Genomic DNA, 27,380 nt, shown 5'->3' on the forward strand with positions numbered 1-27,380 from the left:
AAATTAGGAAAATATCTCATTCATAGGTGTTGTTTTCCTTTAGCGGACCTAAAAGAACTTTGTTTGTTTCTTTCTTTGTTTGTTTTGTTTGTGGGGCTTTTTTGTTCTTTTTATTTTTACAGATGGAGCACAAAATATTTGAGATAAAAGGTAGGTAATGCCAGAGCCAGTAAAACAAACTGCCTTGCCTGACAACTGACTCAAGGCTCTTTACACGAGGCAGTGTTATTTTGCAATTATACTATTTACTGTACTGAATAAGGCAGATCATCCCTTGTAATTTTTCAGTTACAGTCACAGATTTCTGCATTTTTTCCCATGCTGAAGACCAGCCTGAGATTTATATATGTTATCACACATAATAATTGTGAAAACTGTTTTCAGTAGTTTCAGGAGTTCAGTCTATTCAACCCTACACTAAGAAGTTCCTCACATAGATGGACTTTTTGCCGCACAGAGTTGTTGTACCCCAAAATGTTATCGCATGAAGTAAATGCCTGTCTTCGTCCATATAGTGATGTATGATATTATAGGCTCTGGCAACAGACATGATTTCTTACAGCAGTAATAACACAAATACAGAAGCTCAGCACTACATAGCTTTGGAGAAATCTGCCCTTCCCCACTGTCGGATGGGAAGATGAGTGAAAGCAGCTTGATGTTGTAGAGTGTTCAATAAAATATAAGCTTTCACAGTATGGCATGATGGACAAGCAAAAGACCCTGCTAAAAGTGAAGACTCTGAAATTCCATGTTCCAAAATAACCTGGACTTGCTAACATACAGTTAAGACCCTTTCATCCCAGCTTGCTTTGAAGAAGGAGAAATCCTTGCTTTGTTCTTTCCTGTGTGTGGGAAAGTTCTTGTATGAAAATGCTGTTTGGTGAAGTGGCTGACTGGGTGAATCTATTATTTGAAGTAATTTTTTGAGAACTCAGAACTTGTTTGTGGACACTTTTCTCAATTTCAATAAAAACAAAAGTAAATCATAGCAATATTTTTGACAGGGTTCCTGTCAAATGAAATATGAAATATTACATCAAGAAAGCCATATTGGTTTGGAGGATCCTACACAGAGGTTTCTGAGTCATCACCTTCCAAGTCTCCCTAATAGCTCAACCGCTAAAAGAAGCTTCTCGGGTAAATGCTATCAGAAAAACAGCAATTGCTTGCAGTTCCCACACAGTAATATTTCAGATTAGTATTGTGATAGATGAATAAAGTGGGGCAGTCCATTATTAAATAATACATGAGTCATGCTTAGTATACAGCAGATCACGTGCTAAGAATTGAGTAAACTTTTAAAACTATTCAACACTGGAAAATCTGTGCCACATTTACACATGTTGTAGAAGTCTCCCTGGGATTCCAAATTTCCTTCTAGAATTTTAAAAATGGATATTTAAGTTGTCAGTAATTAATCTCCAAGGCCTGGGAACACAGGAAAAGAACATTTCTAATTTTTTGAGTTAATCTACATTTAATGAGTACTACCAGTCATAACTGTGCTAGATGTTTTCAGCCAGTACAAATAGCTGTTGGAACGTGGCAGAGGGGATATGTGAGTCAATAATTTGGTTATAACTGTGGCAATTTTTCTTGGAATTATCCATCTGTACAATTGCTGTATGGATTGCCCTTCAAATAGTTGGGAGCTGAATAGGTATTCTAGTGAGTTAATCTGACAGCAGAGAGGCATAACACACTACTAATGAAAAAACAGATAGCAGAGACTCTAGAAAGCACCTCTTGAGTTGCAAGATGTTTCTGATACCAGTAATGAGACAAATCGAAGAAACTAGACATATAGAAAAGAACTTTCTGGTAGATACGGAGGAAAAGGTACAAAATATAATAATTGGTAATGAGGACTATCCCTCTGACAAGGTGGGACATGTTCAACAAAACATGGTTTAGATTGAGAGGAATCTAGATGTTTTATTCTCCAGTAAATTTTAGAATATTCAGACCTGTTTTCTTCCAACCTGGACAAAAAGACACGTTTTTACTGAAGACAATCTCCAAAAGAATTCGGAAACACAGAAGCCGCTTGCAGTATGAGACATAAAAGAGTTTCACTGCAGTATTGTGAAGGAATTTCTAAAATGTGTTATTGTATTAGAACTATTATGAAAACTGACCATGAAAACCATATTAACTATTGGTAGATGCATTGTATTAGGTATTCTGTAATTCATCATCTTATACCAATCAGAGCAATATAAATAATGACATTGAAAAATTACATTTATACTGTTTCCATGTAACCCAACTAAACCTACTCCATGGTTTTGTGCTTCTTGAATCAGGGAAGATTGATGGCAGGCTAGCTTTGGGTAGTAGAGGAAGTTTATGTATGTTTAAGATACTTTGCACAGGATGTAAACATGTCCATCATGAAAGATGGATAAGGTAGTTTAAGAAGCAGCTTGTTTTGCATATGGCTTATTTTATTCTCTGAGGAAGATGAGATTGGGAAGGAGGATTGGTGGAGGAAAGGGAACAAAATGGATAACTCCATGGTTTAAGAGATTCAATAATATCCTGCAAAATTATTCTTATCTTTGATATAGAATTCCTGCATGAATTTAAATGACCTCTCATGAGTAGTCATTAACTGTGCATTCATCATATTCTGGGCTTGATCTGAGATCATGGGGTCTGGTCTGCAGAAGTGTTTGGCTTTCATCGATGTGGAAAAAAAGTGCTATGAACCTTTAAAATGCTCTGTGGTGCATGCTGGAAAATCAGATTATATGCCCTCAACTTGGACTCTAAAAATCCATGAGTGCGCTTGACCTCTTTGTCTTTCTGTAGTACCCATAAAATAGGGAACTACACCATCTCTTCATGCCACTAGAGTGTTATGAAGATTAAATAATTTTTGTGAAGCACTCTGATATTACTATTTGGGTATCATAGAGAAACCCATGAGAAAATTAATCATCCTGTCTTCTGAATAAGTGTGCACTACATAAATCCTAAGGCTACACATTTGACAATGATAATAAAATTTACTGAACAGCTAGTTTTCTAATTACTCTGTTCTTGTTCTTTCTTCTATCATTCTGCTTTTTTTTCTTTCCATAACCCCCAAAGGTTTCTCTCTTACGCTTGCCAGAGATTCCTGGAGATAACTACCTTCCTCTAGCGCTCCAAAATTCATCCCTCTATTCCCTCCCTGATATCCTCCTCTTCCCTTACTGCCTCTCTAAAGTACCCTCCTAAAAGTAAACAACTTCTGAATATTTATTCATTGATGTCTTATTCCACCTTTTACATGTAATTTCTTTTGTACTGGCTACCTTTTCTTTAACTGACTGCAGAGGAGAAGAAATCATAATTTTTCATGTGTGTGTAACCTGGTGTAATCAGTTCTGATCTTGATCACAGCCTTTTGGTGATGCTATAAAATAAATATAAAATACTAGTACTGACATGGCTGGCTCATATTTTAGTATTGGAATCTTACACCACATGCAACTTAGTTTATCTGTGGCCTCATCGAATTCCTGACATATGAGAATTAGGAGAAAAAAAAAGAGCAAGAACTGAGAATATTGTTGCCTATTTTCTTATTTTCCAGAAAGTTTAACAAATTCATTTTTTAGCAGATGTCTCGAAGACCAATTTGTAGATTTTCTTTTTAATTTACATAATTTGTTTACAAATATATAACACACTAAATATTTCAGTAACCATCTGCCTGTATTTTTCCTCTTTATAAATTCTGTGCAAGTACTTTACTTGCCATTTTTATTGAGAAACAGTCCTGCAGCCCAAAATGTATCCTGAAATATCAATCTGACACACTAGCTTTTCTTAATAACTTCTCTTTGATAGAAAACATTAGCTACTCCATACTAAAATGGATTTTTGAGCTTGTAGGGTCAGAAATACAGATTACGTAGCTCTCCGAATTTAACAGAGTTAGCAAAGTACATGAACTGAGAATCGGGGTCATAAAGAAGGTTTAGAATAGCTTTGTCAAGTGGTTTTTATATTTCCCCAGAAAACAATTATTGTAGAACACAGCTAACACTGTCTGTCTTTCATCAACACATATCTGAATATTTCAGAAAACTTCAGAAGTAAAATTAACAGGAAGATAAAACAGGGAGGAAAGACCACCAAAAAGGGATTTGAGGATTTATGCATATTTAACCTTTGGCAATTCAATCTGCCCTGATTTTGAAAGTGAAACAACCTCTTTAATGGCAGTATACTTTATTAGATTAGCTGATTTGCAAAAGTTTTCAATACAAAATCTGACATAAATATTAAAAGCAAAGAAGTTTTTTACCTGTGTGGCGAGTGACTATAAGGAAATCTATAGGTATTGGTTAGGGAATTGGACTGTTTTGGAGTGTTTTGGAATTTGGAGCATTTAAAAGACTGACAAATCAGATCAGTTTCAAATTTCAAGACAACTCTACCAGATTGATACTTATTAACTGTGCACCTTGTGCTGTCAATGGCTTCTTAATCACTAGCAATCATTACCATTACATATGCAAACCAATGAGTCCTTAATAAGCTTAACCAAAACCAGCTGTGAGTGTATAATACCCCAGAATTGAAGTGACTTTAATGGGCACTCTGGGCTGTGCACCATCACCAAGGTCAAGGTCGGTCAAGGGTATTCCCGAAGGAAGACAGATGCAGAGTGAGCTCTCTTCTTTCTTCCCCGTCTTTCTTCCCCCATTGCTGGTGTTTCTTACTCCTCAGTCCCCTTCCCCAAAAGAGGTGATCTCCTCTGCTCTTGACACATTATTTTTGTGACCAGGACTCAGGATGGCTTAGCTTATTCTGCAGAATTCTGGTTTTAACAGACACTCTTCCTGCCTATTTTACATCCTTATCTTTCCTCTGTCAGGTTTTATTGCTTGAGCATGTTTTTCCTTCTGCCTGCTTGTGCAACTATGCTAGAGACCTCTGTTCGCCCCTTGGGGGGCTATGGCTATTATTTAAATATTTAACCTTAGCTGTCTTACAAAATGTTATTTGTCTTGTTATAATTTTACAAAACACTTGGACATTTTGACAGTCATACGATTTTAAGTTTGTTTTTGTTCAGGTTCAAGGCAAGCAAGTATTAATTATGTCTTCCTTAGTGTGATGGACTTCTGTGGGTCCCATTGACCAATGCTTTGTCTATGCTTGAGGAGGGGTGAAGCTGCCTTTCATTAAACCAGTTAGACATTTTTCATGTTTTGTCCACTAACATTATCTTTCTTCATATTTTCATGGCCAAAATATAGTATATTCAGGCAAACACCACCACATGAGCACCTTAAAATATTTCTTGGCCTTACTTATAGCAGGACTCCCACACATTTGACTTCCAACCCTAACACTTCCACTGGAAACGTGCACCATGGGGCTACCAGGAAATTCCTGAGCCAGTGCTCATTCCCTTATTGAGGTAGAGAACTGTGTTCATAAATCAACAGTACTTGACCTTAAACATAATTACATTTCTGGAATATCCCTCAGGAAGATTGTTCCAAAACCTCAATCCTCTGAACACCTCTACTACTCAGATGAAATATATCAATTGTCGATCTACAGAAGTATGTTCTTGTGTGGTAATAACTCCACAGAGCTTTTCTAGATTTGCAGCAACTATCTTAACTTCTGTCCTGGGTTCGGCCAGGACAGGGTTAATTTTCACCAGAATCCAGGAAGGGACAGAGCCGGGCGGGCTGACCCCGCCTGGCCAAACAGAGCAGGGTATTCCATACCATGTGCCGTCATGCTGGGTTCCGATGGGGGGGAGCTGGGCGATGGGAACTCACTCTGGTGGCTCGGGAGCGCGGGCGGCGATCCGGGAGAGCAGCTCTCTGGGTCGTGTGGTTTGTGTTGTGTTTTCTCCTTATCTGTACCGTTGTTGTTACTGTTCCCTTTGTTTGCTGTTCTGTTAAACTGCCCTTATCCCGACCCACCAGTTTCTGCCTCTTTCTTTCCATTCTCCTCCGCACCCCGGCGGGGGGAGGGGCGGCCGTGTGGCGCTTTTGTTGCCGGCCGCAGCCAAACCATAACAACTTCCTAGCTCTTCTAACCTCCTGTAGTAGAAGTTTCCTCTTTCCTGGCCACACCCATACTATATATTGGATGGGAAATATAACTTGCAGTGGTTCTCAGGAGAGCCATGCATTTGTCCTGTTGTACAGGACCTGACGTCATCAGCTGTGCTGGTGAGGCACTGAACATAGCAGAGCAACATCAGACCTGTTGGTTCTGAGTCAATTCTGAATAGTGGCACTAGTGCGCTCCAGACCTTGTTAGAAATGTCTCATCTAGTATAACCTGGAGGTAGAGCTGTGACAGGAAATTGCCATTAGAATGGTTTTCTGATGGAAAATGCCTTTTTCTCAAAATCATTTTTTTTCCACAGAAAAATTATATTCTTTACTGTGATGGTTACAAAAAATCTGCAACTGTTCATTTCTCAGTCTGTCTTGCACTGTAATCAGGAGGCACTCTGCCTAAGAATGCCAAGAGGACTGTTCTGCCAATCCCTCTATTGCGATTGTTCAGATACAATTTTCTTTTACAGTACATGACTACAGAAATCTCTCTTAATCCTTACATGTCTAGAGGGACTCTTTAACAGTAAGTGACAATCTCCTGACCATACACTTTCGTTGAAGTCAAACCCACATGCCTTTTAAGCCAAGAGGACTGGAATGTAATTGCTACTCCCCACCCCCTAATGCCATGAAAATGTTAGAAATCAAACCACTGTCAGTGATTTCAATGGTGGTTATGTGAGTTTAGTTAAACTGTGAATTTGTGTCCAAAAATAAGACTGCATCTTCATAATATGACAAATGATTGAACCTGCCATCTGAGTCAGAAATTTTGTGAAAAAAAAACCTTCTGGGATGGTTCTTCCTGCTTCCACATGCACTAAAAATACTTCTAGGGAAGAACCTGTCATTATATTTTAGTTCCTCCACTTTGATTCCTGCCAGAACCTATGCAATATTTCTATTAACGAAAACTCAATAGAAAAAAAAAAGTAGCAATTATTAAAAGCAAAATAAAAAGCTTAGCTTAGATACAGTGATTTTTAAACAGACAAATAGACTATTTTGTCAACTGATTTAATGTCACAGCAGCAGATTTGAGGACTGGTGGATTTTTTACATCTAATTTAAACTGCTGAACAAATCCCTTAGTGTTTTTTTCCTATCCAAAAGGAGTCTAAAAACATCAGAAAATCAAAAGCTAAATCTTATTCAATATATGACTGAAATGAATTTCCATTCCAATAGCTAGGAAATGTTTCATTTATTTGAATTTTAATCTTTAATGTTTTTGCTGTAAATTAGCTTAATTTCTAAATAAAATCATCCAAAAAATGAAATATTTCCTTCTGAAAATTTTCAAATGGGCACTTCAATAACTGTAAAAAGTGATGATTTCTTCATGCAAAAATATATTTGTCAGAAATGACCTTTTCTCATTTACAGTCTCAATTTCATCAAATCGCACTTTCCCAATATAAGAGTTTATACACTTCTAGAAATCTAGAATCCTTGCCTTCTTTGTGCTACAGTGATATTTGGAAGATAACTACCACTCTCTACTTCTGTGATCCTGGGTAACTCACAGTAATGAGCAGCCCATGGAGAACCATGTTTTATGTATTGTTTCAATGCCTTCCTTCCACCATATCATTGCCTTAGCTAGTCTGTGCAAATTAATGAACGTTGTCATCTATGACCCAGTTCTTCTCTGGTAAAACTGGAGCAATTATAGCTCCTTGATTCCAGTTTTTTCTGTCTACCTGGGCAGGTGGTTACTTGGGGTCACACTTGTCAATTGCTTTGTGTTTCTACTTCCTCATATGGTAGTAGTCTGGTTACTACTAAACAATATTAACTATGACTATTTTTTCAAGGAAAGAAAAAGAGAAAAAAATGATGTAACATTTAGCCATTTGAAACACAGTTACAGAAATAACAGGTAAATCTTTATCAAAATAAATAGTAGCAGGAGTTCAACTCATCTGTCATTACTCTTTTTTATTTAATAAAAATGTTAGTTATAGGGAAATTTTCTTGCTCCATGGATATATCATTACTTTTCTTGGATATAAACAGAGTGCTACAGCAAACAGTGCACATTTGTCTAACATTCTAGAGGATAACTTTGTCTATGGTGAAATACATCATTTTACTCAGCAGCCTTGAGTCAAACGAATGCTTTAAATGATCCAAACTCTTCTGTTTTCTGGCTCTCTGAACAACAAAACCTAAAAGTAGAAGCACAAAAGACACTCTTCTCCATTTTAAGGGATTTTTTTATCCTATATAATGGTCAAGGATGTTATACCTGCACTTCGATAAGGTTAATTTCCAGTGCCCTGAAAAACAGAGTCATAAATATCTTGGTCTGGCCATGGCTGGCAACAAAGGGCCACGTGGTCACTCTATTGCCCCTCCCCCCACTGGGATGGGGAGGAGAATGGAAAGAAAAAGGCAAAAACTCGTGGGCCGGGATAAGGGCAGTTTAACAGGACAGCAAACGAAGCAAACAGTAACAACAATAATACTGATAAGGTGAATATACAAAATAAACAGCGAAATGCACAGAGCAACTCTCACTGCCTGATACCCTGAGTGCTCCCAAGCTGTGATTAACTTCCCCCTGGCCAGCTCCCCACTTGGAACCCAGCATGACAGCACATGGTATCGAATACCCAGTATCGTTTGGCCAGTTCGGGTCAGCCTGTCCGGCTGTGTCCCCTCCTGGCTTCTGGTGAAAATTAATCCTGCCCTGGATGAACACAGGACATTATCCACCCCTTCTTCTATACCGTCTCTGTCATGGCCGGGACCCCCATTTTCCATTTAATCACCACCACTTTTCCTGTCTTTAATACATACAAACAAATATAATTTCCTTCGTTTATGGATCACCCCTCTAAAGTGTCCACTGAGTTCATTTAATCCATGACTTTGGGCTCCATCTGCTGTAACACTCTCTCAGGGCAGGAGAGGTGATATGTGGTGATAGGCTGTTGCTTGCTGCATCTGGAACTCGCGGCTGATACATCTGGTGCGGCCCACGCCCATGGTCTGCAGGTTGAAGATGTCGATCTTGATGAAGTTTCTGGGTGCCAGTTGTTGAAGCCAGGTCCAGTCCCAGCACCGCTGTGCTCTTGTAGGTTTCATCAAAGTCCATGCTTCATTAGTCTGGGTGACTCATACTGTGATACTACTGATATACCATATAACAACTACAGTAGTGACAGGGTTATTTAGCAATTAACATTGTACAATTTATTTATTGACTATTCTCATCCAAAATCAAACCCCCATGAGGTACACATCGGACTTCCCCATCCTTTCACATCACCCACTAGGTGCACCCAGGTCCATGAGCAAAAGCAACCCGCGGACGGCTTACCTTTGGCTGAGTCAGGACTAATCCAGACTGTCTTCCCTACCATATTTGTCATGCACTACGAAGACTTTATCCCCTTCTATTGGGTGTGGAAGTTTTGACTGGGCAGGGCCAGGCCAGTTGGTGGATCCTCTGGTGTTAACCAACCAGTTGGCCTTTGCTAAATGAGTATCCCAGCTTTTGAAAGTCCCACTCCCCATTGCTCTCAGAGTGTTTTTTAGCAGTCCATTGTATCATTCAATTTTTCTGGAGGCTGGTGCATGGTAGGGGATGTGATACACCATGTTCTTTGGCCCAGGTGCCTACAAGGCTGTTACGAAAATGAGTCCCGTTTTCTGACACCACTCTTTTGGGGGTGCCATGTCACCATAGGACTTGCTTTTCAAGGCCCAGGAAGCTATTCTGGGTGGTGGCACAGGGCAGGTTTCCAGCCATCCGGTGGTGGCCAATGGGATTTGATGGCACCCATCCTGCTGTTTTATTCCTAAAAATTGGATCTCTTGTGCAGGTCCCTTGACTTTACTTCGCTTAATGGCGAAACCAGCTTTCAGAAGGATCTGAACTATTTTCTCGCCTTTCTCAAAAACTTCCTCCGCTGTGTCACCCCACACAATGATGTCATCGACGTACTGCAGATGTTCTGGAGCTTCACCCTTTTCCAGTTCAGTCTGGATCAGCCCACGGCAAATGGTGAGACTGTGTTTCCACCCCCGGGGCAGTCGATTCCAGGTCTACTGGACGCCCCTCCAAGTGAAAGCAAACTGTGGCCTGCACTCTGCTGCCAAAGGGATGGAGAAGAATGCAGTAGCGATGTCAATTGTAGCATACCACTTGGCTGCCTTTGACTCCAGCTGATATTGAAGTTCTAGCATGTCTGGCACGGCAGCACTCAGTGGTGGTGTGACTTCATTCAGGCCACGGTAGTCTACTGTCAGTCTCCACTCTCCAGTAGATTTTCTCACTGGCCATATGGGACTATTAAAGGGTGAGCGAGTTTTGCTGATCACTCCTTGACTCTCCAGTTGACGGATCAGCTGATGAATGGGGATAAGGGAGTCTCGGTTGGTGCGATATTCTCACCAGTGCACCGTTGTGGTCACGATTGGCACTTGTTGTTCTTCAACCTTCAGCAACCCCACAACGGAATGACCCTTCGAAACACCAGGCAAAATGGACAGCTGTTTAATTTCTTCCGTCTCCAAAGCAGCTATGCCAAAAGCCCACCAATACGCTTTTGGGTCCTTGAAATACCCTCCTAAGATAGTCTATGTGAAGGATGCATGGAGCCTCGGGGCCAGTCACAATGGGGTGCTTCTGCCACTCCTGCCCAGTTAGCCTCACTTCAGCCTCCAGTACAGTCAGCTCTTGGGCTCCCCTTGTCAATCCCGAAATACTAATGGACTCTGACCCTTTGAAATCTGATGGCATTAAAGTACACTGTGCACCTGTGTCCACTACAGCTTTATACTCTTGCGGGTCTGACGTGCCAGGCCACCAAATCCACACCGTCCAATAAACACGGTTGTCCCTTTCCTCCACCTGGCTGGAGGCAGGGCCCCTCTAATCCTGGTCAGAGAATTTGCTACTCACTTGCTGTAAAAATGACTTAGAGGTCCCTTCAAGAGGACTGGAAGCAAGATTAAACTGTCCACCTCTTCTGGAGATCTGCCCACTGGAAACTGGAGCAGCATTTTTCTAGAAGAATCCCCTTTTGTGATTGTTTTACCTTGCAACTCACGCACGCATGCCTCTAGACTTGAGGTAGGTTTCCCATCCCACTTCCTCATGTCCTCTCCGTGGTCACGCAGGTAGAACCACAGGGTGCCCCGTGGTGTGTAGCCGCTGTATTCTTTCTCCTGAGCAGAGGAACGCCTGCCCCTAATAGCTGAGATGCTGGTCCGTACAGGTGGGGAGTAGGATATATTCTCTTTGATTTGCTGGGCCTCCCAGGAAAATTTCTCCACGGCTGAGATGAGGGAGAAAGAGAGGCTTTCTTCATACTGCTGGAGTCGGACAGCCAACTCATCCACTGATGGTCCAGGCTATTACTGCCAGTGAGTTGGCATATGAGGATGGTGCGTTCCGTACAAACTTCCTCCACATAGATGCTGTGCACTGGACTTCTTCTGGGTCTGTGGGTAACTGCTCATTGTCCGGATAGTAGTAAACCAGCTCACACATGGCTAATTCCCTCAAGTACTGGATACCTCTCTCCATATTGGTCCACTTGCCTGGATAACACACAACATTGTAACTGAAGGGGTACCTTTCCCTCATGCCTGACAGAAGTCTCCTCCAGAGGCTGAGGACTTGTTCCTTTTTCCCAATGGCCTTGTCAATGTCCCCATCCCTGGCCAGGGATCCCAGCTGCTTGGCTTCCCTGCTCTCTAATTCCAAGCTGCTGGCCCCGTTCTCCCAGCACTGCAGCAGCCAGGTGACAATGTGCTCGCCAGGTTGGCAGCTGAAATCTTTCCGCATATCCTGCAGCTCACTCAGGGACAGGGACCCGGAGATGATCTCTGGCTCTGCCTCCTTCTCCTGCTCTTGTGATGGCCCTGGCTCACTGTCATCACTCACAGGGTGAACTGATTTATTTGTGTATTTCTTTTTGTGTACAGGGGTGACTGATACCGGCACAAGTTGATTTTTGGACTCAGCCACAATGCCTGCCATTGGGGTTGGAGCAGCCACCGTGCCTGCCATGGAAGCTGGGGCAGCAGCAGTGGTTGTGGCAGTGGAAGCCACGGTGCCGGTTGGGGGGAGCTGGGACAGCCTCCTGGGCTAGAGTAGCTGCAGGGCCGGTTGAGGGGGAAGCGCCAGTCGCAGTGCCTGCCACTTTGTTTCCCCCCCATTACCCTTTAGAGCACTGAATAGTGGTGAACAGGGCTTGGTAGGCGTGGGCCAGACCCCAACACGTTGCAGTGATTTGTGTCTCCCTGGAATTCCCAGTGTGGCAGCAGACTTTTTCCAAATATTTTACTCATTTGTGAGGATTCTGCACTTGTTCGGGGATGAGGTTCAAAAACACCGGGAATGCCCACTACCCTAGACACCTGCCCATGCTATCCCACACACCCAGCCATTCATAGCTATCCAGCCCTGGGGAAGATCTCTGCGAGATGTTTTTAACTACTTATTTAACCCTAAACAAGACCTGACAACTATTCAGGAGGCATAACAATAGGAGTATGCTGGCCTGAGCATCCCATGGATACTCGAAATTCTCAAAAGCTGTTATGACAAGCCTGAAGGGGAGAAGAGGGGTGAAAGACTGGGTGAAAGCATCCCCTCCGGTTTTCCCCATAGAGTGGTTTCGCTTATTAATAAATTCTGAGAGATAGCATCGGAGGCATGGAAATGACCGCAGTGCGGCATGCAAATACAAGCCTAAATTCATGCCCAGTGATGTTATCATATCATAAGTTGATATTTTACAATACAGCAAAATCGTAATGCTGATCCTTTTCCCAGAGGTAATAAACAACACAGCAGTGAGGGTAATAAACAACACAGCAAGTAAGGGTTGACATACCACAACCATGTAATCAAAGATAGCAACATTTTGACCTGAGACTATTGAACTAATACAATAAAAGCGTATAACAAATTATAACAAAGTTGTTTTAACACACACTGCTCAGCCATGCCATTATCCTGGCCCCACGTTGGGCGCCAAATTATGAATGTCTTGGTTTGGCCATTGCCAACAACAAAGGGCCACGCAGTCGCTCTGTTGCCCCTCCCCCCTCTGGGGTGGGGAGGAGAATGGAAAGAAAAAGGCAAAAACTTGTGGGCCGGGATCAGGGCAGTTTAACAGGACAGCAAAAGAAACAAACAGTAAGAGCAATAATACTGATAAGGAGAATATACAAAACAAAACAGCAAAATGCACAGAGCAACTTTTACCGCCCAATGCCCTGCGCACTCCTGAGCTGGAGTGGATTAACCCCCACCTCCTCCCCTCCCCGCCCCCCCCCGCCCCCCGCCAACTCCCCCACCTGGAAATCAGCATGACAGCACATGGTATCGAATATCCAGTTTTGTTTGGCCAGTTTGGGTCAGCCCATCTGGCTGTGTCCCCTCTTGGTTTCTGGTGAAAATTAACCCTGTCCTGGCCGAACCCAGGACAATAACTAAAGATCACAAGCAGTGCCAATGACTCATCTTTTTCTTTCATGATCTCTGAGCTGCAGTGTGAAACATGGATTAATAAACACAGTAGCTTTCCAGTAAAAGGCATTTTTTAGCTTGCTGCCGTGTGCCCCATGGCAAGCTAGAACATCAATATGTCTTCAAAATCATGTAAGCTCTTGTCATCAAACTGAGGATTAATTGCTTCACAATAAACTAGCACACAATGTATAGGTTCCAATTCTTTGAAAAACATAATGATCCTAGAGCTTTGAAAGGTGCCAAGCCTGACATCTCAGGAGACTGAAAATCTGTACTTAACCATAAAGCAGAGAGATCACAGAAAGAGACAGCTCAATCGTGACTCTTTTCCTTCCATCAAGACACCTCTCCTCCAAATGGCAAGTACCACTTCTAAAGTCAAGAGGTCCATTTGCCTGCCTTAGACATTCACTCTTTATGCCTGGCTGCAGGAAACTGGCAACTAATACCTGTGGGGTGACCGTGTTGTGGAAAAAATGTCAATGCCTGATAAAACATGGAAATTCCTAAGATTTCCTAACAATGTGCATTTGTTTATTTGGTTGATAGGTTGGTTTTAATTACTTTGATAAAGCTGTTTGATAGATGGGCAGTGAAAATAACTTCTGCTTCAATCACTACCAGAGACTACACCTCTCCAGCCAAATTTGGTGTTTTTCTCCAGAATCTGTATATTGATGTCTTCTTTGTCACAGCTACTTCTTTCTCACAGTCCTCTTCTGCCATTTCGTAACTTCCAACAGTCCATTACAATTCCAGTGCAGGTCTTCTTTTACTCCGTTTCCATTTCAGATGAAATAAATAAGAAGGACTGATAATACATACATTTGTGTAAGCAACACAAGAAAAGGAGTAAGGTGACTACTCTGATTCACATCAGAAGAGAAAAAGTTGTTGCTTTTGCTCTACTCCTCCTTTTTCAGATACAAGCACAACCTCAGCAACCAAAGAGCACTTACTAAAGTTATATGCTTGCTTTTACTAGTCTAAAACATGGCCATCAATTTTCTAACCCTTTAGTTTTTTTCTTTTTCTTTTTCTTTTTCTTTTTCTTTTTCTTTTTCTTTTTCTTTTTCTTTTTCTTTTTCTTTTTCTTTTTCTTTTTCTTTTTCTTTTTCTTTTTCTTTTTCTTTTTCTTTTTCTTTTTCTTTTTTCTTTCTTTTTCATTTTCTTTTTTTCATTTTCTTTTTCTTTCTTTTTTTCTTTTTACACTCTTTGAATTCACTGAAATGACAAGTTACTTAAATATAAGAACATATTTACCCCACAAAGGACCGCTTAAGCAATCTGGATGTCCACAAATCCATGGGCCCCGATAGAATGCACCCACGAGTGCTGAGGGAACTGGTGGATGTCATTGCTGAGCCACTCTCCGTCATCTTTGAGAGGTCCTGGAGGACAGGAGGGGTGCCCGAGGACTGGAGAAAGGCCAATGTCACGCCAATCTTCAAAAAGGGCAAGAAGGAGGACCCAGGGAACTATAGGCCAGTCAGCCTCACCTCCATCCTGGGAAAGGAGATGGAGCAGCTCATCCTGGAGGTCATCATCAAGCAAGTGGAGGAAAAGAAGGTTATCAGGAGTAGTCAGCATGGATTCACCAAGGGGAAATCATGCTTGACCAATCTGATAGCTTTTTACGATGACATGACCAGCTGGGTAGATGACGGGAGAGCCGTGGATGTTGTCTACCTAGACTTCAACAAGGCTTTCAACACGGTCTCCCATAACATCCTCATAGGCAAGCTCAGGAAGTGTGGGCTGGATGAGTGGTCGGTGAAGTGGATAGAGAACTGGCTGAATGGCAGAACTCAGAGGGTTGTCATCAGTGGCGCTGAGTCTAGTTGAAGGCCTGTAACTAGTGGTGTCCTCCAGGGGTCAGTACTGGGCCCAGTCTTGTTTAACTTCTTCATCAATTACCTGGATGAAGAGTTAGAATGTACCCTCAGCAAGTTTGCTGATGACACCAAACTGGGAGGAGTGGTGGATACACCAGAAGACTGTGCTGCCTTTCAGCGTCACCTGGACAGGCTGGGGAGTTGGGCAGAGAGGAACTTGATGAGGTTCAACAAGGGTAAGTGCAGGGTCCTGCACCTGGGGAAGAACAACCCCATGCACCAGTACAGGCTTGGGGCAGACCTGCTGGCGAGCAGCTTTGTGGAGAGGGACCTGGGTGTCCTAGTGGACGACAGGTTAACCATGAGCCAGCAGTGTGCCCTGGCTGCCAAGAAGGCCAACGGCATTCTGGGGTGCATTAGAAGGAGTGTGGTCAGCAGGTCGAGGGAGGTTCTCCTTCCCCTCTACACTGCCCTAGTGAGGTCTCGTCTGGAGTACTGTGTCCAATTCTGGGCTCCCCAGTTCAAGAAAGATGAGGAGCTACTGGAGAGAGTCCAGCGGAGGGCTATGAGGATGGTGAGGGGACTGGAACATCTCTCCTACAAGTAAAGACTGAGGGAGCTGGGGTTGTTCAGCCTGAAGAAGAGAAGGCTGCGAGGGGACCTAATAAATGCTTATAAATATGTGAAGGGTGGGTGTCAGGAGGATGGGGCCAAACTCTTTTCAGTGGTGCCTAACGACAGGATAAGGGGCAATGGGCACAAACTGCGGCACAGGAAGTTCTGTCTGAACATGAGGAAGAACTTCTTCCCTCTGAGGCTGATGGAGCACTGGAACAGGCTGCCCAGGGAGGTTGTGGAGTCTTTTTCTTTGGAGATATTCAAGACCTGCCTGGACAAGGTCCTCTACAACCTGCTGTAGGTGACACTGTTTTGGCAGGGGGGTTGGACTAGATGACCCACAGAGGTCCCTTCCAACCCCGAACATTCTGTGATTCTGTTATTGTCGGGAACCCCCCACCACTCCCTGCAAATTTCATTAAATCCACAGTTTAATTTAAAAATTCTTGGATGTAACAAATGTGAACTGATGAGAAACTTACATCTTTGTACAGTTGCATTATGGCTTTGCCACCCACATGTAAATAAAGTAAAACACCTTTTGTTAAATGGTAAAAAACACTTGAAAATAATTCCACCTCAGGACTGAAACATGACAGGCAATACTTCAGATTCCCCGGTCATGTCTTGTCCTGTATGAGTGATAAATGTAATGACTTTTTCAAGCTTGTCTAGATTTACCAGTATGATACTTGAAATATGTATACAATCTGCACATGATCTTTCAGGCAAAAAATCCCCCTCTGACTCATTTTAGTAAGTATTTATATCTTTAAGTATCGGAGTTTCTGTAGATGGTTTATTCTCCCCAGTCCTTCGCGAACTGCTTGTTCTGAACTTCCAACTGCCTCATCACTGCATCAGACCACTGAGACCTGTGTGTGCTGATGAAGTATTGCAATCTGCTTTAGGATTAACCTGTTCTTATGGCACAACACCTACTGTATGTTGACTGGAAAAGGCAATTAACTAATTATCAATTTGTTTGTGGAAGGACTCCAATTTATAAAACAAACAGGCAAATCACTTCAGACGGGGAGAACACTCAAAGCTAAGTGGTATATTTCTTCAGCCGATACCCGATGACCTTTCAAGATGAAAGGATAATAGTCGACACAGAAAAGGAAGAAAAAAAGCTCTGTGTGCTGTTGGCAAGGTTTAGAGGTCATTTGGCTACAGAGACAGTAGGATACAATGGAGGCTGCAGAAAACACTGCAGAGGCAAACATGGCAGTTGATTTAGATTTTTTTCTTCTAAGCCTGACCATTCACCACTGGCCTTCTTCATTAACAAGAGCCTCTGTTCCCCTAACTGACGATATGTTCTGTTTATTGTGTGGCTGAGGCTCCACTTATGTATCAGCTGTCTATCTGCACTCCTCTTTAGAGAGCAAGTAATTGGTCAAACCCAAAACCAAAATGGCACGCTTATCACATTCAGCTGTCTGGTTGTCATATGACAGGGCTGAGAGAATATGATGGGGGTGTCACAAGAGAAAGTAAGATATTATTCCCAGTGAAATCCTGTGGCTATATGCACCTCTGCAAGTACAATCAGGGTCTTTGTTCTGCCATGGATCATGGGAGTCAATTTGCTTCTCCCATTGAGAAAACTCCAAACAATTTCCCACACTTGAGGCAAGGCGTCCCTGGGCCATAAAGATTGTTCTGTCGTCTAAGCACACAATGTTTAGACAGAAACAGAAAACTAAAACCAAATTCCTCTTTCATTTTACTGACCTTCAGAGGCTATGCTCTTAAATGTGGACACAATAAAATGCATTTGCACCAACAGAACCTGAGTCTTGTCTGCAGAGAATATGCTTTCAGCAAAACTTTTTCCCATGCCCAGTTTTTTCTTAAAACTTTCTATACTGCTTGTCTTGAAAGAAATCAGTGTTTGTCAGCAAAAGTGCCAGAGATGCCAGTTATCTCCTACACATTTTACCTCCTCACACTTTCACTCTTGCTTGTGCACACATCCACCCTCATACAGCCACCAAATTAAATACTATTCTCCCACATGCAGCCTGAGAGACAACCCTGATAACTGCTGAGATGTGTTAACTTTTTAAAATGGTAGTCACTATACAGATTAATGCTAAACTGACTGCCATTTTAAAAGGCAGAGGTCAGCAAAATCACCTTGAACACTATCATCAGAAATTATCTTTTACCCCTAAGCTATTCTATCTGCATCTGAAAACAAAAAATTAGTTGAAAGAAGAAAAAATCTGACAGAGCATGAATCAGTCTTAACATTAGTTTCTACATGGGACCAGCATGTTTCTATATCTTACTGCTCACCCAAAATATTGCTTTTTATTGTAACTACTTTTTTAGTTTTATTGCATTACTTCTGGAAAACTTAGAGATTAATTAAATTTCTACACTCTGAAAGTTTTCTCCAGATTTTGGCATTTTTTTGCGAAGAAGTTAAAGATTGCAGCTAGAGAAGCTATATTGGTATGATGTGAAGACTAGGTTGCCTATCTAACAGGAGATTAGAGAAACTCTGTTTGTTTAGCCTGGTGAAACAAAGGCTGAGAAGGAACAGAAACTAGTGTATAAACGCATCAGCAGTGTAAACATTAGGAGAGAAAAGAATCATTTAAATGAAATGCCAGTGTTGTCACAGGAACAAATAAATGTCAACAGCTGGAAATAAATTTAGCGGGAAATTAGATGAAAAGTCATTACTTTTAGCACATTCAGGTTCTGGAACAATCTTCTAATAGGGAAAGGTATGACAAAAACTCCCATATAATACTTTTGAAGATAGAGGTTATTGACGAATGAGTTTTCTAAAAGGTGAGAAAATATACTAAATAATTTCAAAGACTTTCTCCAGTCTTGGGTTCTTGGGAATTTTTTAATGTTTTATTTATTTATTTATTTATTTATTTAGATTTGTCATATCTGAAAAACCTGAATGGAATTTCAAAATAAGGCTAAAGGAACTAAGCGTGGAAAAGAAGTTAATTAGATCTCTAATTTCTGCCTGGTCTCCTTTGAAAATCCCGGTGTTGAAATGGATCTCTTTAGGTACGAGAGAGGATTACATTACCTTGCTCTTGAAAAATTCAGTGCTCCTCCGGGGGACTGAAGCTCTCAAACGATTCAGGGAGATACCAACATAGTGACTAAAAGGTGAGTAAAAAGTGTTTGAACATCCCTCCCTCCCTATGACCAACTCTCAGACACCCACAGTTATAAATGCCTACCTGATGTAACCCACACCCCAGTGGTCTAGCTGTCTGCAGTCCCAGGCCCAGCTCTGTGAAATACAGTTGTATGACCTTGGCTCAGTTTTACTGTAAAAAGGGTTGCTGAGCTGTGGGAGAGCTCATGATAAGAAAAGAGAAAAGAACAGAAAAGAAAAGAACAGAACAGAAAAGAAAAGAAAAAAGAAAAAAGAAAAAAGAAAAAAGTAAAAAGAAAAAAGTAAAAAGAAAAAAGAAAAAAGAAAAAAGAAAAAAGAAAAAAGAAAAAAGAAAAAAGAAAAAAAAAAAAAAAGAAAGGCAGAGGAGAAATTTTTGAGACACTACTAGTTTACCAGCTCAGGGAATAAAGACAAAAATAGCAGTGTGCAACAATATGAAATACTGAGAAAAAAAGGCAGAGAACTGAAAGGTAGAAGTCAGCAAGAACCTAGTTCAAGCCTGACACTGCCCCCTCACCTGGAAGGTGTCTGGGCAGCAGAGACTCGTCAAGCTCCTGGATGTTAATGATTGGTCTAGAAACACATTGGTTTCAGGTATTAGCCAACATACCTATCTAATACGCATATCAACCAATAACTAATTGCTGTATACTTGCAAGCTCTTCATGGGTAAAAGGCACAAACCCAAAGGTAATGCAGGAGAAAAAGCGTTACGTTATAGAAACGGGAATACAGAATACAATCTCATGATTCAGAGGGACAAGACAACTATTGACAAACTCAAAATTTGGTCTTTTTAGACACATTAATTTTTAAAAATACTATCCTCCTGGACCAAATTCTTACCACTGCTAAGGAGCTAGCAAGGCTGTATGGGTAAGATTTAAAGCTTTGTGTCCACTGTTGCCTAGACTCCATATCCAACGACAGAATTTCCTTACAGTTCTCTTGTGCTGACAAACCCCTACAAGCGTGTCTTTTCAAGGAAAAATAAAGAGACTTCCTTTCTCCCTATAATGCCTTTTATTTATTTGCTATGAGTCTAACAGCTGCAGTCCACATTCATATTTTTCAATACTGAATAACAGGTCTCATCCATCTATATCCTGTCAGATCAAATTAGTTCCTGACTCCTTAATATCATTTGCATTCATGAGATGTATGAGCACATGTATATCTAACTGGTGTTAGAGCTGCATTGCAAACTTTGCCTTTTTCAAGGTAACGCTGTAAAGAAGCATCTGTAATAACTAACAAGATGATACAACATAGAGCAATTTGCCTGGAGACTGTAACTTATGCAGGTGTTAAGAGAAGTATCTAATAAATATGATTTGAATAGAAATGTTAATGAAATAGACCTGGATGCTTGCTAAGTCATTTAGCACTACTGCATATACAGCAGTTAATCATTTTCAGGATTCTTTTTATTGTCACTGAGGTCTATACCTGTTTTTACTGCAAATCAGATAACTGCTGTCACATGGCAGGAAACAGTGAGCAAATGTAGTGGTGCAAGGTTATATTCAGCTGGACACCGCCTACCTGAATGATTAATTGAAGGTATGTGCAAAAAGCCACTGAAATTCAGCAGTTCTGTCAAACTGCAAAAAATCGATGAGAACTCTACTGTCTTGGTCTGTTGTACTTTTGTGAGAAACACAAAGACAAATCAAGGATAGATTTTCAAACCTGCCAGGAAGTTGCTGTGAGATGAAAGCCTTTTATTTTTTTTCCCACTGAATTATAGCTTCTATTAATACAATGGCATCTGCAGTAAGGACAGAATCTAATATGCAACACTCTTCCCATGCCTTTCATCATCCCTGATATTTTCAATGCATTCTTGTTCAACCTTTAGTTAAAGATCATTGCTACTATGCAATCAATTTTTGCTGGTCTCCTGGGTAAACGCTTAAAAAAGATTTAACTGCAGTTGTGACAAAAAGAGGGGCTTTTTGGCACAAGGTATTTACACGTATGTGACAGGTGCCATGTTCAGTTAGCTTAGCCCTTTGGGATATCCTGATGAAAGAACACTGATTTTTATAGGCAACTGACCACATGCAAGACCAGCTTGTTTATAGTTCATGTTCAGCCACGTGGGACTTCTTCGCTGAGATACTAGTGGGAAAGCAGTTTTTGTCTCCGAGTCTCTGAACCAAAACCAACTGAGACTTTAGGAGACGTAAAGAAGTGTCTAAATTACCCGGCCACTATGCCCACTCTATTTTCAGCAGACAAACAAATCAAGAGACTGAGTGTTTCAAGCCAAGGAGCTCAAACTATATTGGGAAGTATCAAAGTTAGCTAGCTTCTAATCCTGAGAGTAAAAGTCAACAGCTTCAGTGCTGGCTTTATCAGAGAATGAAGAAAACACTGTTAGTTTTGGGGTTTTTTTTTCCCCCCAAAAAAGCTCCTAGTCAAACATGTTGTGGGATTTGTAAGATCAAAAGGTATGTTCTCTGAGAAGTCTTGAAAACATTCACAATGCAAGAAGCTTCCTGAATGCCATATGAACTCATTCTGAGGCCAACGTATTTACCAGAAGGACATAATGGATTTGTTCTTTAATATTCTCTTTGAAATTTTGCAGTCATTGATTTAGTGGAAATAGTATAATGTGTCTTTGCTGACTAGCAGTATATGAATAAGCAAAGCTTACAATCTGAATTCCTGTTCAGCAGTTTTTAATGTTACTGAGAAGTAAATAAGGGTCAAATCCAGAATGATTCACTAATTCACAGACATAATGAATGCCTGAATAGTTCAACGAACTCTAATGAATGCAGGCTCCAGTGTCATCTTACTAAAATAATGTGCTCAAAATAAATGATATTGAGAGTAATATGTCAGTATAAGTACCAGAAGAGTTTACATCCAAATTCTGAAGCTAGATTTGAAATACAGATTTCTGCTTCTGAACACATTCAGACATACAGTGTAGCTCCTGGAAGGCGAAGAGGACAAAAGCTCTTTGAAGAACTCTTTATGAATGTTCCTGACCTAGAAAAAAAGAATAGGTGAGGAGAAAAGAAAGTTCTGCAGGGTCATGATTTGATTCTAGAAGTAGAAATTAGATGTAAATTGTGCTTACTGTACTTGATACAGACTACAGCTGTACTGGTCTGTTGCTGAAGTTAACTGACTGCTAATGACTTTTCCAGAAGCCCTGTTGACAAAGATGGCCACAGGGAAGAATTAAAAACTATTGAGATGTATACAGTAAGCCTAGTGTCTTTTGTGTATGAAATTCTCAATCTCCTTGACCTATTGTTGAAATTTCAGTATAAGATGGAGTTCACATCACTTCATAGAATTTATCTAATAAGATTAGATAACATTTCTATGCTGATATAATCAGTGTAGAATAGAATTTAGCCTTAATTGCAAGTGGAGAGAAATGGAAATCTCCAGGGGTGATATATTCTATCCTAAAATAACAATTCTTAGGTGGAACAAATTGCTGTCTAGCGATATCCACTTCTATCCATCATTCAGTCCCAGCTAAGGTAAAATTTCTAGATCTCTTGTATGTCTCAGGTGTTTAATCCCATGCATAAGGCCTCTAGACGAAGACAGCTGATCATAAGGTTGTAATGATGCCACAACTATATATCATTGTAGATCTTATAAACCCTGTTTTGCTTCCATTTATAGGAGAAAGTTTAAGATGACTCACAGATGAGATGGAAATACTGTGTCACTAGTGAACAAAGAAATTCATAACTTTAATAACCTTTATGACTATTCAGAAAAATGGGTGTGGATTTCGAACCAGTGTGAGAAGATATGTGTAAAAACAATTTTTAATAGTGTAAGAAAAAGGATGTTCTGAAGTTTTCAAATTTGGTATTTGGAAATTAAAAAAAAAAAACCAAAAACCAGAAATTCATATTTAAATTGAAAATTATTTTTCATGTATGTCCTGGTTTCTAGGGGGATAAAGTTAATTTTCTACCCAAAGGCTGCTGTGTTTTGGGTTTAGTACGAGAAGAATGTTGACAATACACTGATGGTTTTAGCTGTTGCTAAGAAATCAAGGACTTTTTTTTGAGTTTTTCCATGTTCGGCTAATGAGCAGATGTAGAAGAGCAGGGAAGGAAAGCAGCCAGGCAGCTAACCCAAGCTGACCAGTAGAAACGTTCCATACCATAGACCTAATGCTCAATACATAAATGGAGGCTGGCCAGGGGACAGGATTTTTTATTCCATGAGTTCGCACTTTTGCATGAGTTTAAATTTTTCAAAGAATTCGATCTTTCTCTGCGAGATCGATGAAATCCGCAAAATTCACGGGTTCTGCAATTGCTGTTCAGGGATTGTATGTGCAATTGGTCACTGGGCAGCAAACAAAACTGCATCGTGTATAGCTTGTTTTATATATTCATCATCACCATCATCATCGAATCATGGAATGCTTTGGTTTGGAAGGGAGCTTTAGAGGTCATCTAGTCCAACCCCCCTGCAGTGAGCAGGGACATCTTCAGCTAGAGCAGGTTGCTCAGAGCCCCATCCAACCTGGCCTTGAATGTTTCCAGGGATGGGACCTCCACTACCTCTCTGGGTAGCCTGTTCCTGTGTTTCACCACCCTCAATGTAAAAAATTTCTTCCTTATATCTAGTCTAACTCTACCCTCCCTTAGTTTAAAGCCATTTCTCCTTGTTCTATCGCAACAAGCCCTGCTGAACTTTTTGTCCATTCTCCTCCCCATCCCATTGTGGAGGGGAGAGAGGTAAATGAATGACTGTTTGGTGGTTAGCTGCCAGCTGCTGGGTTAAAACATGGCAACGTAGAAACTTTATTTATGATAACAGTAATAAAAAAAAACCCCAAATAAAAAGGGAAAGTTTGAAACAAAATACATTGATTTGCCTTACCAGAATATTTTGCACATTTTTAGATTTACTCCTTATACAATAATGAAACTTATAAGGGATTGTGTAAACTACAACAGGATAAAAAAAGGTATTTTCCTGACAGAGTCTATAAAGTATTGCTAGTAAATAATCTCCGCGAGCTTTAATTTTATGTGATAGAAACCAGCTGGCTACTCAGAAACCACATAGTGTGTACCTACATGTCATCAGGGCAAATGAGAATGCTAATACCAGTAGGAACCATACTCAGGGGACCTCCTCTAGTCTCTCAAAGCCACAAAAGCTCAGGAATTTTCAGTAGCTAAAGGCAATGAACTGAGTATACTTATTTTGAACATAGCTTTCCACCCAGATTCATGTGTGATAGAACTGTTTGAGTCAGTACTGTTTGCTGAAGATTGTTTATTGGCATCATGCAGAAGGTTGCTCTGACTGATGTTAAAAGGTTACCATTAAAAAACCCCAAGAAATACCAATTCTTCCCCAGTATAGAAAGAAAAAAATAAACAAAATATTACATCTCTCAATCCGTACTGTAAGTGAAACACCTGCTACATTCACACAACAGTCTGGGCTTCAGAGAATGATCATTTACAATTAGATTGTTAGTTTGGTACTGCTTGTTTTACAAAATATTCAAGTTTTATAAAATGATGCATACATTCAAACACTGCTGTCTAATTTTCTTTTTTTGTCAAATAAAAGCTACTTTTAAAAGAGGTTCTTTTATTCAGTAAGTGAAATTTCTGATCTACAATAAAACTACTGATATGACAATAAAAGTATAATTGCAAAGTTCTGGCATTCTGGTATACTAAAGGAAGAAGAATTTGTCAAGTAATATATCTACTGCATTGCCTTGCATTGGATAACAATTGAAATGATTTACTCATTTAGAGAGATTGTTCATTAGTTCTGAAGCCAACCCAATGAAAAGGTTGTCAGCAATATGATTTTACACTCTAGTATTCTCTCAGGTGGTCTGTATTCAAGAAAATCATCATCTATTCACAAAAATTTCACAATCATTTCCTCCTTTGCTAATTTCTTTTGTAGGTTATCAAAACTGATGTTACTACAACGTACAGGGTTGGCACGTCTTTTGTGACAAACCTGTCATTTCTTTTACACTCCCAGAGAGTTTACTGCAATGACTGAGCAGAGGCTTACATTTCAGAGGTTACTTTTTCAACTTTCCTTCAACTCTTTGAACTTTGTGTGATAAAATCTCATTTACAAACATTTCAGACATTAACTGAATTCAGTGAGATACTTTTTCTTACCAGAGTACAATATGGAGTAATTGTTGGTGAAAAACCAGTGACCTCACAAATAGGAAGGATTTGAGGTTTTGTACAAGTAATGCTGTATTGAAAACAGAAGTCTTTCTGAAGGTTTATTGTAGTCCTAGGAGTAAAACTCATTTCTTTTTCTTGTTATTACACTTCCAACTGCCAGCTCATTTCTCATATAAGAAGACTTAATAGATGTCAGTGTTGGGGATTTAAAATTCATTGTAAGATTTATGGTCACACAGAGTGAAGGATGGTCACAAAAGCCAAAATGACAGACACTGCCTCACCCCCATTCAGGGAAGAAGCAAAATTTGACAGAGAGCAAATGTTGGCTTCCTTTTAACTCTAATACCACAGAGAAGTTAGACTTGTTAATACAACACATGCATGTCATGTTGTTTAAATTTTGCCTATGTTGTTGAAATTACAACTCCTGTTTGGGGTTTTTTTTAGTCAGAGTAACATTGTAAATACATGGATTTATTTCATTGCTTTGGTTATGAACTCTATGTACTACAGCCAAAGTTTTATTCAGTGCACTGTTTTCCATTTTGTTCTTAATAATAGGAAAATAAAATAGGAAGTAGTGGAGTTCTTTTTGTACATAGAATAAGCATTAGATTTGGGGAAGTAAGAAAGTCTCCTGTAATTTACTTCAACATGATTAAATGAGTAGAGCAATTCACTTAAACAGCACTCAAGAAGATGTGAAAATGTTCACTCCCATAAGAAAAGGAGAATTTTCTTCATATGACTGGCTCTCCAAATGACCGAAACTGCTACTGAAGTGGGTATCATTGTGAAGTAGGATGCAAACAGTGCAAAAGGAAACAAAAGATGGAGCCATCAGCTCTGACCTCATTGAATCAAAGCTGCTAAGTGAATATTGCACTTCATGCCTCTAGTCACAGAATTCTGTTTTAAATGAAGACAAACATACCAAGCAGGCTGCAGACTTTTTTTTTATTGAAATCTTTGTGTAGCATGCAAATGCATTTCCTATGTTAAATCAGGTAAGGCTTTCTTTTCCATAATTACTTTGACTAAACAAGTACTTGAGGAAGGAGTGGAGGGGGGTCATTGCCTTTGGACTTCAGTTTCCAACCAGGAAGCAGGACAGGCTGGGGGGCAGCTTAGAAACCGCTATGTTTTACGTACCATAGTTAAAGAACCATCTTTGAGCACTTGAGCTGAACTACATTAAAGAATTCCTTACACAAGGATTTGAATGTAGATTCTCTCCTTGTGAACTTAGTTGCTAAGAGGATTATACAGTAAATAATATCAGTTGCCTTTTATCAAGTAGATAACAGTGTATTTAAAATAGAGTATATAAATTAACAACAGTAATTGTTATATACTATAGGCAAAGGAAGTACAAAAGTGAAATGAAAAACATAGAACACTTTGTTCTTATGAGGCCCAGTATATGCAAAAATTGTTTTGATTGATATCAAATTAAAAGGTGACTTTGTATAGAACGTGTAGGTAAGAAACTTCGAGTAACTTCCTTTTAATAACTGGATTTAAATCCAATTGTATTGAGTAAGTCATCTTAATTCAAGATTGCTAATTTATCTCCAGGGCCCAAAGATCCCTATCTTGAAAGGTAATGTGTAGGTAAAGACCCTACTCTCTGTCCTCTTTTTCCACCCTATTTCTGTCTTTGTCCAAGATCATCATACTGGATCCATCATCATTAGCAGTCTATGGTCAATGGGGCACCCAGCCTTTCCATAGGAAAGTTTGGGAGAGCAACGGGGAGGAAAAAGTGACTGGCAGCAGCTGAACAAGAGACAGCCGAGAAAGACAAAGGTCAGTTTTTCTGACAGAAATTCATCTAAGCAAACACAAGTCCTGTAGCAACTCAACTCCCAGGGCACTTAAGATAGAACTTCTTTATCCATTTATTTAGATTCCTGAGAGGAGCAGAGAGAACCTTGCATGTTCTAAAAGAATGGATGAAGATTGGAGTACCCAAATCATTTGAATAAGACT

Source organism: Opisthocomus hoazin, chromosome 2 (genome assembly GCF_030867145.1).
Source record: "Opisthocomus hoazin isolate bOpiHoa1 chromosome 2, bOpiHoa1.hap1, whole genome shotgun sequence".
Taxonomy (NCBI): domain Eukaryota; kingdom Metazoa; phylum Chordata; class Aves; order Opisthocomiformes; family Opisthocomidae; genus Opisthocomus; species Opisthocomus hoazin.